Source organism: Stegodyphus dumicola, chromosome 1, assembly GCF_044657685.1.
Source record: "Stegodyphus dumicola isolate Sdum_Otavi_A_Nest chromosome 1, ASM4465768v1".
Classification (NCBI taxonomy): Eukaryota; Metazoa; Arthropoda; class Arachnida; order Araneae; family Eresidae; genus Stegodyphus; species Stegodyphus dumicola.
Window position 1 is genome coordinate 164,631,803 of NC_140768.1, and position 15,639 is coordinate 164,647,441.

Consider the following 15,639-nt stretch of genomic DNA (forward strand, 5'->3'; position numbering starts at 1 on the left):
TCTTGTTGTTTCCTGTCCCACGAACTCAAGCGATTATTCGCTTGTCAGTTCTTAAGATTCTTCACTTCCAACAGTAACTTAGAATTACAAAGTGAGGAACTCTACAAACGCAACTCCAAATAAAATAAAAATTCTTAGGATTTTTGGTTCAGAGTAGATTTCAAATGTTATAAAACCTATACATTAAATGTGAAATTAAATTATGCAACAAAATGTTTTAAACTGTGAGCGCAAGGTGGAAACATGTCATGAACGCATAAAACATTTTGTCACAAAGCAGATCATATAATAAAAATATTTGTGGCAACACACATTTTCTGCTTACTAGTTTAGAAAGCAGCTATATTATGCAGTCAGCTGTCAGAAGTAATTGCTTTTAAAGTAAGTAAGTTATCTCAATTCTTGTAAAAGTAACATAATCGAGGATCTTAAGAGTTTTAAGGTGTATGAGTCCCCTTTAAAATCCTTTCAAGAATTTTAAATGGATCACGTTTCGAAAATATTCTAGACTATCAGCACAAGGAGGAAACCTTAAGCTCTGAAAGAAAGTAGTTTCACGAAAGATATGATAACAAATTATTCAGTGAAATATTTTATTTAGAAAGGTGTGAAGTATCCGAGTTATTAAACTATTGATTGAGTATAGAACTAAATTGAGTTTAATGGAGCGAGATTTTTTCATAAGACCAATCATGCTTCTTACAAAACACTCACTTTTATAACTGAACTTCCATTCCTGAAACCAGGCACGTATTTCGATAAAAAAATATGATGAAATCTTACATGACGGAAACTTCTAACAGTAAAGAGTATTTATGACAGGCCATCTTCGAAGAAGACCAAAATCTTCTAGAACTGTCAGTTTTTCTGCAAGTTCTGTAATTCGGAAACAAATGAAAAATCCCGGTTATGAATATAGCGTAATTGATCTTAATTATATTATGCTTCACATAAGGTGTTACCCCTTCTCCAGACGCCGAAATAGTCTTATTTTCCATTGGGTTTGGAAAAGCTCAGTTTAGCTCATTCAAAATATGAAGCTCGAAACCAAAATATTATAGCAATTATTATAGTTATTATACCTTATTTTACAATAAAGTAGACAATAAATAAGTTGCTAGCTTGTTTTAAATAATTTTTATGTGTCCAATTTGCAGTTTCTCTGGAGAATGCTGTGTTCCATCAAACTTGTTTTAAAGTTATGAATAAAGAAAATCACGAGTTCTGCTTTTTAAATCATTGTGATATTCTTTCTCCGAAAGAAAAACGTTTTACATTCATGCAAAGAACTGTTATATCTTCTTTTTTTCCACTTTATTGAAAATCAATTGACAATTAGTATATTATTATCAGAATCAGAAAACAAAAACAAACAAAAAAAATGTTGGTTTTTTTTTTCTGTATCTAGCTTCGGCCCATGCATGGATGTGGTTTGCTACTGGTTGCCTAAGATGATGTTTGGCAGTCTCTCTGCAAGCGAACAGATAGTGGTCCGGATCTTCTGCCATCCTGCATGAGCAATGGTCGTTTTCGCGTTGTCTGAAGCGATGCAGGTAAGTCATGAAGGGACCATGTCCTGTTAGAAACTGAGTAAAGTGAGACGAGCCACCTTTTAGAAGCCGGCAGATTTTTCGGAAAAATCTGTAAACTCTTCGGCCAGTGGTCTCTGTCTCCCACAGATGTTGCCAATGCTTCGGTAATTCTCTCTCGATCTCAGCTTTTAAGAACGAACACGGGAGAGGCACATCAAGTGTGCGAACGTGGGGGTCAGTTGCTGGTTTTTTGGCTGTTGCATCTGCAATTTCATTACTCAGTATTCCTGTGTGGACAGGTAACCATTGGAGTTGAGGCCTATAGTATTTTGGTGTCCTTATTAAAAGTTTTTGTATGACCCTGACGAGTGGATTTTTACTGCATGTGGCTTGGATTGCCTGAAGGTTAGAGACAGAGTCTGAATAAATACTGGAATAGTTATTTTCCAGTGTATAGACTAGTGCAGCTTTTAATGCAATCAATTCAGCGTGAAAAACTGAGTTGTGGTGCTTTAGCTTTCTTTAGCTTGAGATCTGATTCCCATGTAGAACACAATACGCGCTACCGGTGCAACATTCTTCTTTGGAATTCCAAACCCTACTATTATGAGTCATGTATTTGCGTTTCTGCACTTCATATCATGATCATAGGCTTGAAGATATCGTAACGTAAATGAAAAAAAAAATCACTAACCATGTAAGAAAAACTTGTGAAGTGACAGCGATCGAAATAAAGCTTGTTCTCTAATATTTCTAATTTCATTAACTTCAAGCCTCATTCAATTAAATTGCATTAAATGAATGAAAGGTTTATAGCGATATAAGAAAGAGTTACAAATTTAAAGCATCGCGTTCTTTAACATTTCTACTTTGCAGTTATTAATAGCATTTCTCTCAAGAAGTGTTGTAAAATTTACCCAAAAGTTATTAAACAAAGCATTCCAATAGAAAGTTATGTAATGGATTGGATTATTCAATTATGGCAAAGCACACTAGGGCTATCTGCCTAGGGGAGGGATGCCTTCGTGAAGGACTTTCTAAGGGAAACTGGCTCGTATAAACATTACACATGGGAAAAACCACGAAAACGCCCATGCAGCCAGCCTGTACCCGGGATTCGAACCTCGGATCGAACTACCAGTGTTTAGTTAGAAAGTTATGTAATGATTTTTCAGTATGTAGAGTAGAAATTAATAGCATATCTGGGGTATTATCATTTCCAGATAACGATTTTAATTGGTCAAAAATAAAGATTAGAAAGTGGATCTACGAGGCCTAAAACCTTTTAGTGTATGTTTCGTGTTGTAGACGATTGTTGCTCGTTGGCGTAATAACAGGAGGAATACTTTCAAAAGTTATTTTATCTGTAACTTCTTAATAACATTTTGCAACAAATGTTATTTTATACATTTACTGTAATGAATAAAATATCGTTTTAACACCATATAATATACAAAAAGCAAACTTTTTAAAAATAATATTTCTTTTGTACGCTTTCTCCTTTTATCAAAAAAAATCTAAAGTTCTTAACATTTTACAAGGTGCTATTTTTATTTATTTATTTGAAAAATCACTTGAGGTTCCTTTCTTCAATTACATTCCGAGGACTTTGGATGGAGGGTGAAGGGGCCTCATGCGTTGACAATCACAGGTCTGCAAATGATTTTCAAGATCCAAACGTGATCCATTATTTAATTCTGTTGCACGAAATGTAACAAAAATACCGTCAAGCTAATGGTTAAGTATTGGACAAAACACAAATTTTATGAAAAGAACCACGATTTCTTTCTCCATTATTGCTGAAATTTCTAACATTTCATACACAGGCTATTTTTTTAAATATTAAAACATGATGACATTTAGTAATGCAGCGTTATTTGTCGACTTACAGTTTGAAAAGTGTCGACTTACAGTTTGTATTTTTAAAAATTTGGAAATGATATGATTATATAATTAATATCTGTTGACTTATTACTACAAAGCTTCCCAAGGCGAAACATTTTGCGCGTATTTTCTTAACTTAAGGCTATAAGGTATTTCTCCCGCCTTCTTAGCGAACCTTCGTGGTGTAGTGGTCTGTATGCTGGGCGCGTATTTCAGAAGTCCGTGGTTCGATTCCCGGAGAAGGTGTTGCTCATTTTTCATTATGCCTGCTTCAAAAAAAAAAAAAAAAAAAAAACCCTACTCTCTCTACAGTAGCGTCTGAACTAAAAGCGTTGTGGATGATGATTCTCCACACCCAGGATATGGCGATTGGGTCCCCTAAAACACCAGTCACTCTTTAAAATCGAGAGTATATAAGGTATTTTTCCGCCTTCTTAGCGAGCCTTCGTGGTGTAGTGGTCTGCAGGCTAGACGCGTATTTCAGAGGTCCGTGGTTCGATTCCAGGCGAAGGAGTTGCTCGTGTTTCATCTTCTTGCTTTCAAAAATAACCAAATGTCTCTACAAAGATTCTGAAAAAATATAATGCTTAAAGCACAGCGGGCATCAGGGAAGCATGCCTTTGATAACTGAAAGTTTTCTTTCTTTCTTGTTTACTAATATTTCATTGATCAGAATTTAATAGTTAATCTTAACTTAAGGGTTTCTTCCTGAGTGTGTAAATCTTCGAATCAATTTATAATAAGTGCTGATTGCAGTTTTGTTGTAAAACTGGGGAAGCGCATCCGAGAAAACATTGAATTTTCTGGAAATAAAGCAATACACAAAAACTGCCTGTGTTAAAAGATTGTAATATCAATGAACATTTTTAATGACAGGAATTAAACATAGTTGCGTACAGCAGAGAAAAAAGGGCGAAGAAGTAAGAATGGTATACATATACATACATACGTAATAAACAGTTACGTCATCATTCACCGCGCGGATAAACGCGAACGGCGCATGCGTCAGGAGAAGCTCTCTTAAGCTAAACGTCGTATTATAATTTATGATACAACAATCCCCCTTTCGACGTTTGGCGGCTAAAAAAAAAAAAAAAAAAAAAAAAAAAAAAAAAATTAATCATTTACAGTTATTCCAATTAATTTACAATTAATTTAAGAATGTTTCGAAGCAGTCAGTGTTTTTGTCAGTACATCAGCAGGCATTTTGTCTGTTGGCACATAGTTAACGTCTATTTCATTTCTTTCATAAATTTCACGAATGAAATGATGTCTAATATCTATGTGTTTAGTGCGAGAGTGATAAACAGCATTTTTCATTTTTCATTAAGCTTCTGTGCACCTTGATTATCACAATATATAATGGTTGGATAATCAGCAGTAAAATTTAATTCTTTAAGGAAACGACGTAAATAAACTGCTTCTTTGGCACTGTCTGAAAGACTGATGTACTCTGCTTCAGTACTTGATAATGCAACAGTTTGTTGCTTTCGTGATTCCCATGTTATCGGATTTCCAGCAAACTTGAATAGGTAACCTGTATACGATTTTCTAGTATTAACATCAGACGCCCAGTCGGCATCGGTATATCCAATAAGTGCTTTTCCAGTCTTTCGAAATTTTAAACAATAATTTTTAGTTCCTTTTAAGTATCGAAGAACGCGCTTTGCAGCCAACCAGTGTAATTTTCCAGGATTGTTATTAAATTGGCTCAGGTGACTGACGGCATATGTAATATCCGGCCTAGTAAACACAGAAAGATACATAAGCGAACCAATTAGACGGCGATAAGGTACATTGTTCACTTCTTCCTTTTCGGTTTCAGAAGGACACATTTCTTTACTTAACTTTACACTAGGATCTAAAGGAGTTGCTACTGGTTTTGCATCTTGCATATTAAACCTTCGTAGAATATTATCAACATATTTCTGCTGAGATAAACTAATAGAAATATTATTTACATCTTGATTAAATTCTATTCCAAGACAATAATGAAGTTTGCCTAAATCTTTAACATGAAATTCTTTAGAAAGATAACCTTTAAGTTCAGCATATAAATCACAGCTATTTGCTGCTATTATTAAGTCATCAACATATAAAATTAGAATTAACTCACCTTGAGATGTTTTCATCCTGTATACACACTTATCTGATTGTAATGGTTGTAATCCAAAGTTTTTGAGTTTTTTGTCTAATTTTTCATACCACTGTCGTCCACTTTGTTTCAAACCATAAAGAGACTTTTGCAAAGCATAAACATAATCAGGATTATTTTGGTCTTCAAAACCTTTAGCTTGTTCCATTAAAATTTCTTCTTTTAAATCTCCGTTAACATAAGCCATAACAAAATCTAGTTGATATAACATAAGGTCTTGTTCAGCACTGTATGCAATCACAGTTCTTATAGAACTTGCTCTGGCTACTGGAGCAAAGGTTTCATTAAAATCAATTCCAGGTTCCTGTGCAAATCCTCTAGCAACCAATCGAGCTTTTCTCTTTTGAACTGTTCCATCTGCATTATATTTCGTTCTAAGAACCCAGCGACATCCTATTACCTTTTTGTTGTGTGGTCGCTTTACTAATTTCCATGCACCATTTTTAACAAGTGCTTCATACTCAATTTGCATAGCCTTATGCCATTCCTCAGCATAACTTCCATTTAATGCTTCTTCTAATGTCGGATTTGTATCTTCTTCAGCAATTTGTGCTTCTTCCTTTTCTATGTTTATATTGTGGTACTCCTTTTTTGGTCTTCCTGGCTTCCCAGTCTTGACTTTCGTTGGACGACCTGGCCCCCTTTTAATCTGCATTTCAGGTAGTGCTTCGGATTCAGAATCTTCATTATCAGATGATTCAGCAGATGCTTCTGCCATATTTGAGGGGTCTTCCGTTATTTCATCAACCGATAATTGATTTACATTCAGAGATTCTTCCTTCTTTTTATCAGGAATATTTTCGAGAAATAAAACTTCTAAATCTTTATCATAATTAGTACAGTTTTCAAATTCATCAATGAATCTAACATCTCGGCTTATAACGATTTTTCTGGAATTTTTATTCCACAGCCTGTATGCTTTCGATTCATTTGAGTATCCTACAAATATATGTTCTTCTGATCGAGGATCGAACTTCCCTTTAGACCTTTTATTAAGTACAAAACATTTCCGTCCGAATACTTTGAAGTGAGATACAGTTGGCTTGATGCCAAAAAATAATTCATAAGGTGTTTTATTTACTCCCAGGCTTCGATTCGGGCAACGATTACGAATATAAACAGCACAGTTCAAGGCTTCAGCCCAAAAGGATTGAGGAAGATTACTTTGTAGTAACAAACATCTGGCCATTTCAGTTAAAGTGCGGTTCATGCGTTCAGCTCTCGAATTCTGTTGAGGAGTCATTGGTGCAGAGAATTCTCGTTTAATCCCGCATTCTTGAATATATTTATTAAATTCTTCTCCGCGATATTCGAGACCGTTATCAGTCCGAAGGATTTTTATTTTCTTTCCTAGACGATTTTCGACCGCAGCTTTGTATTTAATGAATGCCTTTTTCACTTCATCTTTAGTTTTAAGGAAACTGACTTCGACATAAAGCGATTTGTCGTCTATGAAAGTAACAAAATAACGCGAACCAGCATGGGATGGGACTCTCATAGGTCCACACAAATCTGAGTGAATCAAGTTCAGTAATTCATTACTTTGAAATTTTGATTCTTTTTGAAAAGGTTGCACAGTTTGTTTACCTCGGATACAGACTTTGCAGTCTTTTAGAGATTCAGTGTTATTAAAATTTAAATTTCTAACCATGTTATCAGACTTAAGTCTTTTCAAATCAGACTCATTTAAATGACCTAATTTAAGATGCCACTTTACAAAATTACTTACCTGTGCTATTGCAGCTATTTCAGCGCTTGGATGTATATAATAAAGATCACCATGACGAATAGCCTGCACTAGTATAGATCCATTCGGTTCTATTATTCTAGCATGTCGTTCTGTAAAAATCACTGAACGATTATTTGCAGTAGCTTTAGATGTTGACAGCAAATTACATTTTAATTCCGGAACACATAACACATTTTTGAGCGTAAGTTTAATTGTCTTATTTCCGTTAGGTACTGTTATAAGGACAGGATATTATAAGGAATTAAACATAGTTGCGCACAGCAGAGAAAAAAGGGCGAAGAAGTAAGAATGGTATACATATACATACATACGTAATAAACAGTTACGTCATCATTCACCGCGCGGATAAACGCGAACGGCGCATGCGTCAGGAGACGCTCTCTTAAGCTAAACGTCGTATTATAATTTATGATACAACACAAACATTAACTTCTGACATCCTGTAAACAGAAAAATAGAAATGTACAATCGAACTACATTTGGCGAAACAGTGCTCCTTTGATTTCACCAAATTTTAAAATTCTTCCAAATTTCAGCAGAAAACTCGCTGTTACCAATTACAGACTCCATGTTTAATTTTGGAGGATTATCTGTAGGATATTAGCAATTAATCTTTCTACTGTTATGTATTTCTGAATAAGCTGATTCATATATATTACTCTGAGCAAAATTGAGAGCTCAAGGTTGGTATTGTTCGTGAGACTTCATAAGTTACGTAAATCTCTTTTCAGCTTATTTTTCCCGTGTTTATGCAATTAGCTTGTTACATCCTTAATACAATGGCATTTCGTTAACTGGATATTCTGGGATCAGATTTATCCTGCCAATTGGTCATCATCCATTGCTGATGTGCTGTCAGATTTTGGAAGGGTGTGGAATTCGTAATCATTTGATCTGAACTGTTTGAACCTTTGAACCAATGAGAGCTTGCAGCTTATATAGCAGTACTACCATGTCGAAACTCATACAATGAGTAGTATCTGACGAGTATGGAACGTGAGCATCAATGAGCAGTATTCACTTTCCATACTCAAAAGAAAAGTGTTGCTTTCAGTCATACTATTCAAGGATACACTTTTACATTTTCAAACAACGACTGACAGGGCATAATGTGAGTTCAAACATTGCATAGAATAAAGCAGTCATTTCTTTACCAGCTTATAAAAGAAGCGTAAGTAGTTTAAAAAATTCAAATTTTTATCTTACATACACAAGTTTCGAGAAAAGTGGGTGCAAGCTTTATTTTCTCAAAACCTGGTGCAGAGTTTGTTAAGATAGGGTACGGAATTTTATGAGAATAATTTCAAGTTTGAATAGGAGAATTTCGTAAATCCGAAATCTAACTTTTATATGTTCCTATACAGCAGAGTTCTTAAGCAAAATGTTCATTATGACTCGACAAGTTAAATAAAAGATGTTTTATATATTAATATGGAACATTCGATAGTATATTAGCAATTACTTATTGCATGTTGCTTGCTGCATGTTTCATAACTAGTGTTTTTGACGTAAAACGCGATCCGCCTGTAACCAAAATGGGGTCCGCCTGTAAATTGGAATCATTACTCGTCAAAACGAGCAACTTTTGTACTGTAGAAGCTACCTAAATCTGGCAAAAATCTGGCTAAAACCATTTAGCAACTGGCATTTAAAAATGACTCATTCATATTAAAAAAGTACATTCATTCTCGAATAGTATCGCAAATTCTGTATTCAAATGTATGAAACTTTTCGTGGGTTATTACATAGTTAACGTATTAAAGGACGATAAATATATTAGTGATCGGGAATTTGTTTCTCTAAGAAAATAATGTAAAAAGTTTGATTTTTATATTTACTTAAATCTTTTAACCCAATATTGGACCATTTTCATAAAATTCTCTACCTTATTTTGAGACTATTTTAATTGGATATCTATGCGTATAAGGTGTTTCTCCCGCCTTCGGGGTGTAGTGGTGAGCACACTCGGCGAGGTACGGGGTTCGAGTTACGGCGAGAACATTGCAAATGTTTCATCCCTCCTTCTTGCAAAAAATGACCTAATGTCTCTACAGTGGCGCCCGAACTATAATAGGTGCTGGATGATGATTCTGCACCACCAGGATCTGGCAATTGGCCCACCAGGATCTGGCAATAATCCCCAATTGCCCTTTAAAAGGGGGAGTATATAAGGTATTTCTCACGCCTTCATAGCATGCTTTCGTGGTGTAGTGGTCAACATACTCGGCGTGTATTCGAGAGATCCGTTGTTCGAGTCCCGGCGAGGGCATTGTACATTTCCCATTCCTCCTGCTTTCAAAAAATACCTAATGTCTCCTGTACCCCTTGTATAATTTAGTTTACAATTAAGTAATTGATATCAATTTCATACGTAAATTCATGGACCTTTTTGTGTACGATTATAGTTATCTCATTGAACACACCGAATATTTTACTCATTCAGATTTTTTTCTCTAAAACAAATTAAACAAACATTTGGATTTTATAATTACTCAAATCTCTCACTCTGCTACCATAAAAGTTTTGACTTTATTTTGAGTATTTTGTGACTGGAAATACATGCCTAGAACAAATATTTATAGGAAAAACTCCAGTTCCCTGTAAGCACCTTTACAAACACCCCACATGTTTATTAAAATTTATTTTACTATTAGCACTGATAGGTCGTGTTAGGTTTGATTTCCGGTGAGAAGGATGGCTAAGCACGGTTTACATAGTTTTCCCGACATATGATATGAATATGACTCCTCCTTCTTGAAGACATCTTTTCTAAAACAGATAGATTTTGCGAACTTTGCCGTATACAGTAAGGCTAAGTTTACTATTGCAAAAACACAATATCGAACCTTCTCCGTTGCCATATAATTTAAACTTATTAAAGTTTTTAAAGAAGTTTTATTAACGTCTAAAACATTCTCATATTTTCACAGAAAACAATTATGATTTTAGTACTTTAAATCATGCTCATTATTACACTAATTAAAATTTAACCTTAAGAAAAATAAATTAAATAATAAAATAAAATTAATTCAGATAATTATATAACATAATCCTGGCACACTTTTTTATATGTCTTTATTTCTATCGACTTACATAAAAATTATAAGACTTTTTTTATTTGTACGTGATAACCTGCACCTCTGAAACGTTGAAACAGACGTAACCGAGGTTGCAGTTTTCCCGGATGTTGGAAAATTCAATAATTCATCGGAGTGTAACGACTCGAAAATCGTGGAAAAGAGATATTAAAATGGGTAAATTCAGAAAAGGAAATGGGTAAACAATTCCGCATTTTCTTTCAGTGTGATATTCTCTAACTGGCGTGCCAAAGTTTACATTTATTATTTTATGTCATAAAAATACATTGCCATAGATATTTTTTTACAATGCGCACATCATTAAAACGGATTCATATTTTCTTATTAAATTTTCACCGTGGTTGATGCATCGTTTTATATTTAGTATAAATAGTAAAAGCGTAGAAGTTAGCTGTTTCTTTATCGGAACATCTGTAAGACTTCTTATCACTTATCGTCGTTGATAAAGTATATATTATTTGTACTTTGAAGGGAGGCGGGTTGAAGTGAGGAACTTCAGGCATTTTCATGATATATCATTTCATTATAAGACTTCTAACAGGAACTCTGATAATTACTACAACTACGATCAAATAAAAAGCCAAGATAATTTCATAACTAAAGATTACTTTTAGTAATATTTTTAGTCTTGAAAATTAACGTTCTTAATGTAGCTGCTACTTAAATGAAGAAACAAGACTAAGCTTATTAATACTACGGTTAATTAACAGAAGTATTAATTACATTAGGAGTTGATATTAAAAATAAAGCAATCGAAGCACTATTGAAATTTTATAGTTAGTTTACATAGAGTTTATAATAAAAGTATTTCGAATTTGTACTTACCTAGATCTTTGTTTTGTTCCTACTTAAGTTGCAATTAGCTCAAAAGCTGAACTTGCTTGGAGTTTAAAGAAATCATACTCGTACTAGTATAAAAATATTTATTTTACGTGTTTAAAGATTTAGAAAGTCAGGATAGATAATTAATATATTTTATAGTGTTGTTACCGTAGTCCAGATACTTTTACGTTAAGGAAAGATTTCATGCAGAGAAAGTCTCTGGGACTGGAAATCAATTTTCGGACCATTAACTGCATAATTCTCCATCCATTTACTTTCCTGCTCTTAATTTCAATAGCAGTAGAATATATAACATATTAAGTAATAATAGTTTGACTAGGATTAGAATTTCCTCGAATGAACTGGCTACATGAGTTTTCTTTAGTATTAATTATGTGTAACGTACCAGCTATTTTCCTTTACAAAACCCTCCAAAACGACATCCCCGGGCGAGTTCTTCTGCTTTGTATTAAATTAAATAAATGCAAAACCTGATTCTGAAACGTAACATGTTTATTAGTCCAAAGGAGCTCTGTCCCTGAAGGACTATTGTTTTTGCTTTGCGATTGTGCGTTGGTTCACTATAAATGTCCGTTTCACTTTTCAAACTGTTGCCACCCAATGTTAGAGTCCTGCATTATATTTGAAGAAATTAAATAATGAAAAATCTGCATTAATGTATGTATATTTCTCGCACTGTGATAAAACAACGGTACATAGAGCCATCGAATTTTGAATGACATAATCCTCCTACGAATATGGGCATGTGGAAGACCAAATTTGAAATTTGGAATTTGTTTTATGATCGATTTCATATTTTGTAAAACTTTAACGAATTTTTGAGTAACAAACTCAACGATTTAAAAGCGAGCAATGGCAACACTCTACGGCGGGGGGGGGGGGGGGCGCCCGCTAGAAATAAAACATAAATATATGTTTTATTTCTAGCGGGCGCGGAACTGTGTATCGGAAATTCTAAAGATATGCTCATTTTAAAATTATTTTGCGACATTGCTACTGAATTATAGTTTAAGTGCAAAGAACATGATATTTAATAAATAAAGGTAGCACACAAAACGTTAAAAAAAAAGGCCTTTTGCACGTAATTTAAAATCTGAAACCTTTCAGATTTTTTTTTTTTTTGGAGGGGGGCTTGTATTTTATTTATTTATTTTTTCTTTCTGTTTTAAACTATAAATTTTATTTCAAAACATATCTTCAGAATCATTTCAGACTTTTTTTGTGGGGGGGGGGCGATCTTGTATTCTTTTTCTGCTTTAATATATAAATTTAATTTTAAAACATATCTTCAGAATCATTAATGATCTAAATTATTCGTCCTTGTAACATTCTCTGCAGCATAATCTGCTGTCAATTGCAGAGTTTGAAATTTTATATTAAAAATAATAAACGATACATTTATATATTTGAGCAAATTTTGCAGGGTCAAAAACGATTTGAATATTTTTTGCCTTCGAATATAAAAGTAAATTAAATCATAATTTGACCTCACTGACCTTTTAAAAATTCTAATGGCGTTAAATAGAAACGAAGCAAATATCTGAGCTCTTCACGCTTTCAAAGCCGAGCAATAGAACTGAAAAAAATAATGCTCTATCATGGCTGAATTATTTTCCATAAAAAGGCATTATTATCCTCGGGAAGTTATACATAATAACGGATACATGCTTGGCCTGCGAAACTGAATTTTAGACGCGATTTTGGTCTATAATAAATACAGTAATACAATAAGTCTATAATAAAAACAGTAATATATGTAACTGTTAAAGAGCTCTTTTCTGAATTTATCCTCTCCCACTTTACATAACTCGTCTATTCGTACAGAAATTGGCCTTTATTTTCAGTCTAATAATGTTCTGTAGCGCTTCTTTGACTAAATTGTCATAGCGAATTTTATGTGAGAGAAAACTTAGCAAGATAATCTTCTATGGTAACCTGAAATTTAATAGGGCGTTATTGTTTTTTATATGCTTATTTTACACTCCTCTTCCGGTTTTTTTTTTTTTTTTTTTTTTTTTTTTTTTGGTTCTTTGCACTCTAATAATTTTACGTTCTGGAAAAATATGTATTATAATATTTCAGTGTTATAGGGAATTCATACAGTAAAGAAAAATTTTGAATTAATCTAAAATTAAATGGACAGGTAGAAAAGAAACACGTGTGTTATGTATCTACTAGTTTTATTGAATATTCAGTTACCTGCAGAAATCTATGAGATCTTTTACATTTAAAAACTGTTACCACAATTCCATATTCGTTTTCTCGAAGCAAACTTAATACCTAATTTATACCGTTTGGCTTTCTTTAAAAATTACACTTTGTAATTGCATTAAAATATTTTCAAGTACACCTGGAACTGCATCAGAATGCATTATTCCGATGTAACTTACATAAGCTTTGGTTTATATTTAATAAGCTGGGAAATCCAAGTAGAGAAATAGAATATTAGGCAACTACAAAGGTTGGATAAAACACATTAACAACATGGCAACAGTTCTGAAAAGATTTTATTACCATAGATACAAATACTTATTATTTCTCAATTTCACCCCAAGCCATGCCTACCAACTTCTACCAAGTTACTAGGAGACGTCTACCAAATTACTAGGATTACACACCGTCAGCTCATCCACTTCTGTTGATGTTCCATTGCGATTTTGTAATTGATTCCTCACGGTGGTTTACTTTTTATTAGTCCAAAGGGACTAGGTCGCTGAAAGACTATTGTTTTCGTTTTGCGATTTTGCGTTGAATCACTATAAATGTCCGTTTCACTTTTCAAACTGCTGCCACCAAATGTTAGAGTCCTGCATTATATTTCAAGAAATTAAATAATACAAAGTCTGCATAAATATATGTATATTTCTCGCATTGTGATGAAACAACCGTACATAGAGCCATCGAAGTTTGAATGACGTAATCCTCCTACGAATAAGGGCACGTAGAAGACCAAATTTGAAATTTGGAATTTGTTTTATTATGGATTTCATATTTTGTAAAACTTTAACGAATTTTTGAGTAACAAACTCAACGATTTAAAAGCCAGCAATGGCAACACTCTACAGGAAAATAATCCTTTATATCTCCAGCGCGCGGAACTGTGTATCGGAAATTCTAAAGGTATGCTCATTTTAAAATTATTTTGCAACATTGTTATTGAACTGAATTTTATGGTTTAAGTGCAAAGAATTATGATATTTAATAAATAAAGGTTACACACTAAACGTTAAAAAAAACGCCCGTTTGGACGTAATTTAAAATCTTAAACCTTTCAGATTTTTCTTATTTATTTTTTTAAACATTCCGGCAAAGGGAACATGCTTTAGTAATATGCACTCATATTGGGTGAGTATGGCCTGATAGAAGGAAAAATGTGGCGCATCTTCTAGTGCTTCACATCGCAACCGTCATATGAGGTTTGCGTCACCTCTCGCATTATAACACCGTATTGCCATGGAAAAGAATGAGATCTGCCTCGTGAAACATCTGCGTCCAGTGCTCCAGAAAAAGTGACGACACTTTTTGGTGAAGAATTCCATTAACCTCCATGATACTGTGGGGTGTCATAGTGAGAGCAATGTTACAGGTGACCTGCAGTGATGACGATTGTAGATAGTATGAGCTCACGTGAATATGATATCTTGGATAAAATATTAAAAAAACACCGCACAGGATTGATTTTAAAAGTAGAGGGACACTGATCTATGTTTTGGGGCAGTCGCTGCAGAACATCTACGAAAATAGATATAGTGATGATGTACAAAGTCTTTGATTTAAAATCACTAAAAATTGCTCGGTGAAAACAAAAAACAGATGAGAAACACGCCAATTTGAATATAAAAGTATTTAGATCGTAGAGAGAAAAGTATTCTTATTTTCCAAGTACGAAACAATCTAGCATTTATACCGTAATAGATATGCAACATTCATATATGAATGAAGCTGAAGTCATATAGGAATGAATTTAAATATTTCGCTAAAATGAATTTCTTCTCCGGTAAAATTCATATTTTGAGTCATTTGTCTCTTTTCTATCAAGGTCTTAACTTGTTCATTTATGCTGCTAGACACAGAAAATGCCTCACCAAAAAGGAATGCTCAGAAACAAACAAAACTACATTGCATAATTAAATAGGTGTAGAAAAAATTTAATTTTCATATTCAGATAAAGTTCCAAGGGCCTCAATTATAGGGTTATCAATAGGAAGAGGGATTTACATATTGTACGATGCATTGTTGAATCTGACGTGACAACAATTTGATGAGTGTCAGACTAATGATCTGTGTTCTGTGGATCATGACGTATTCACAACTCATCTTTATTTAGTGGAGGTGGGAAAGTCACACAGATTCTCGATTAGTTAAAAATCAGAGTAT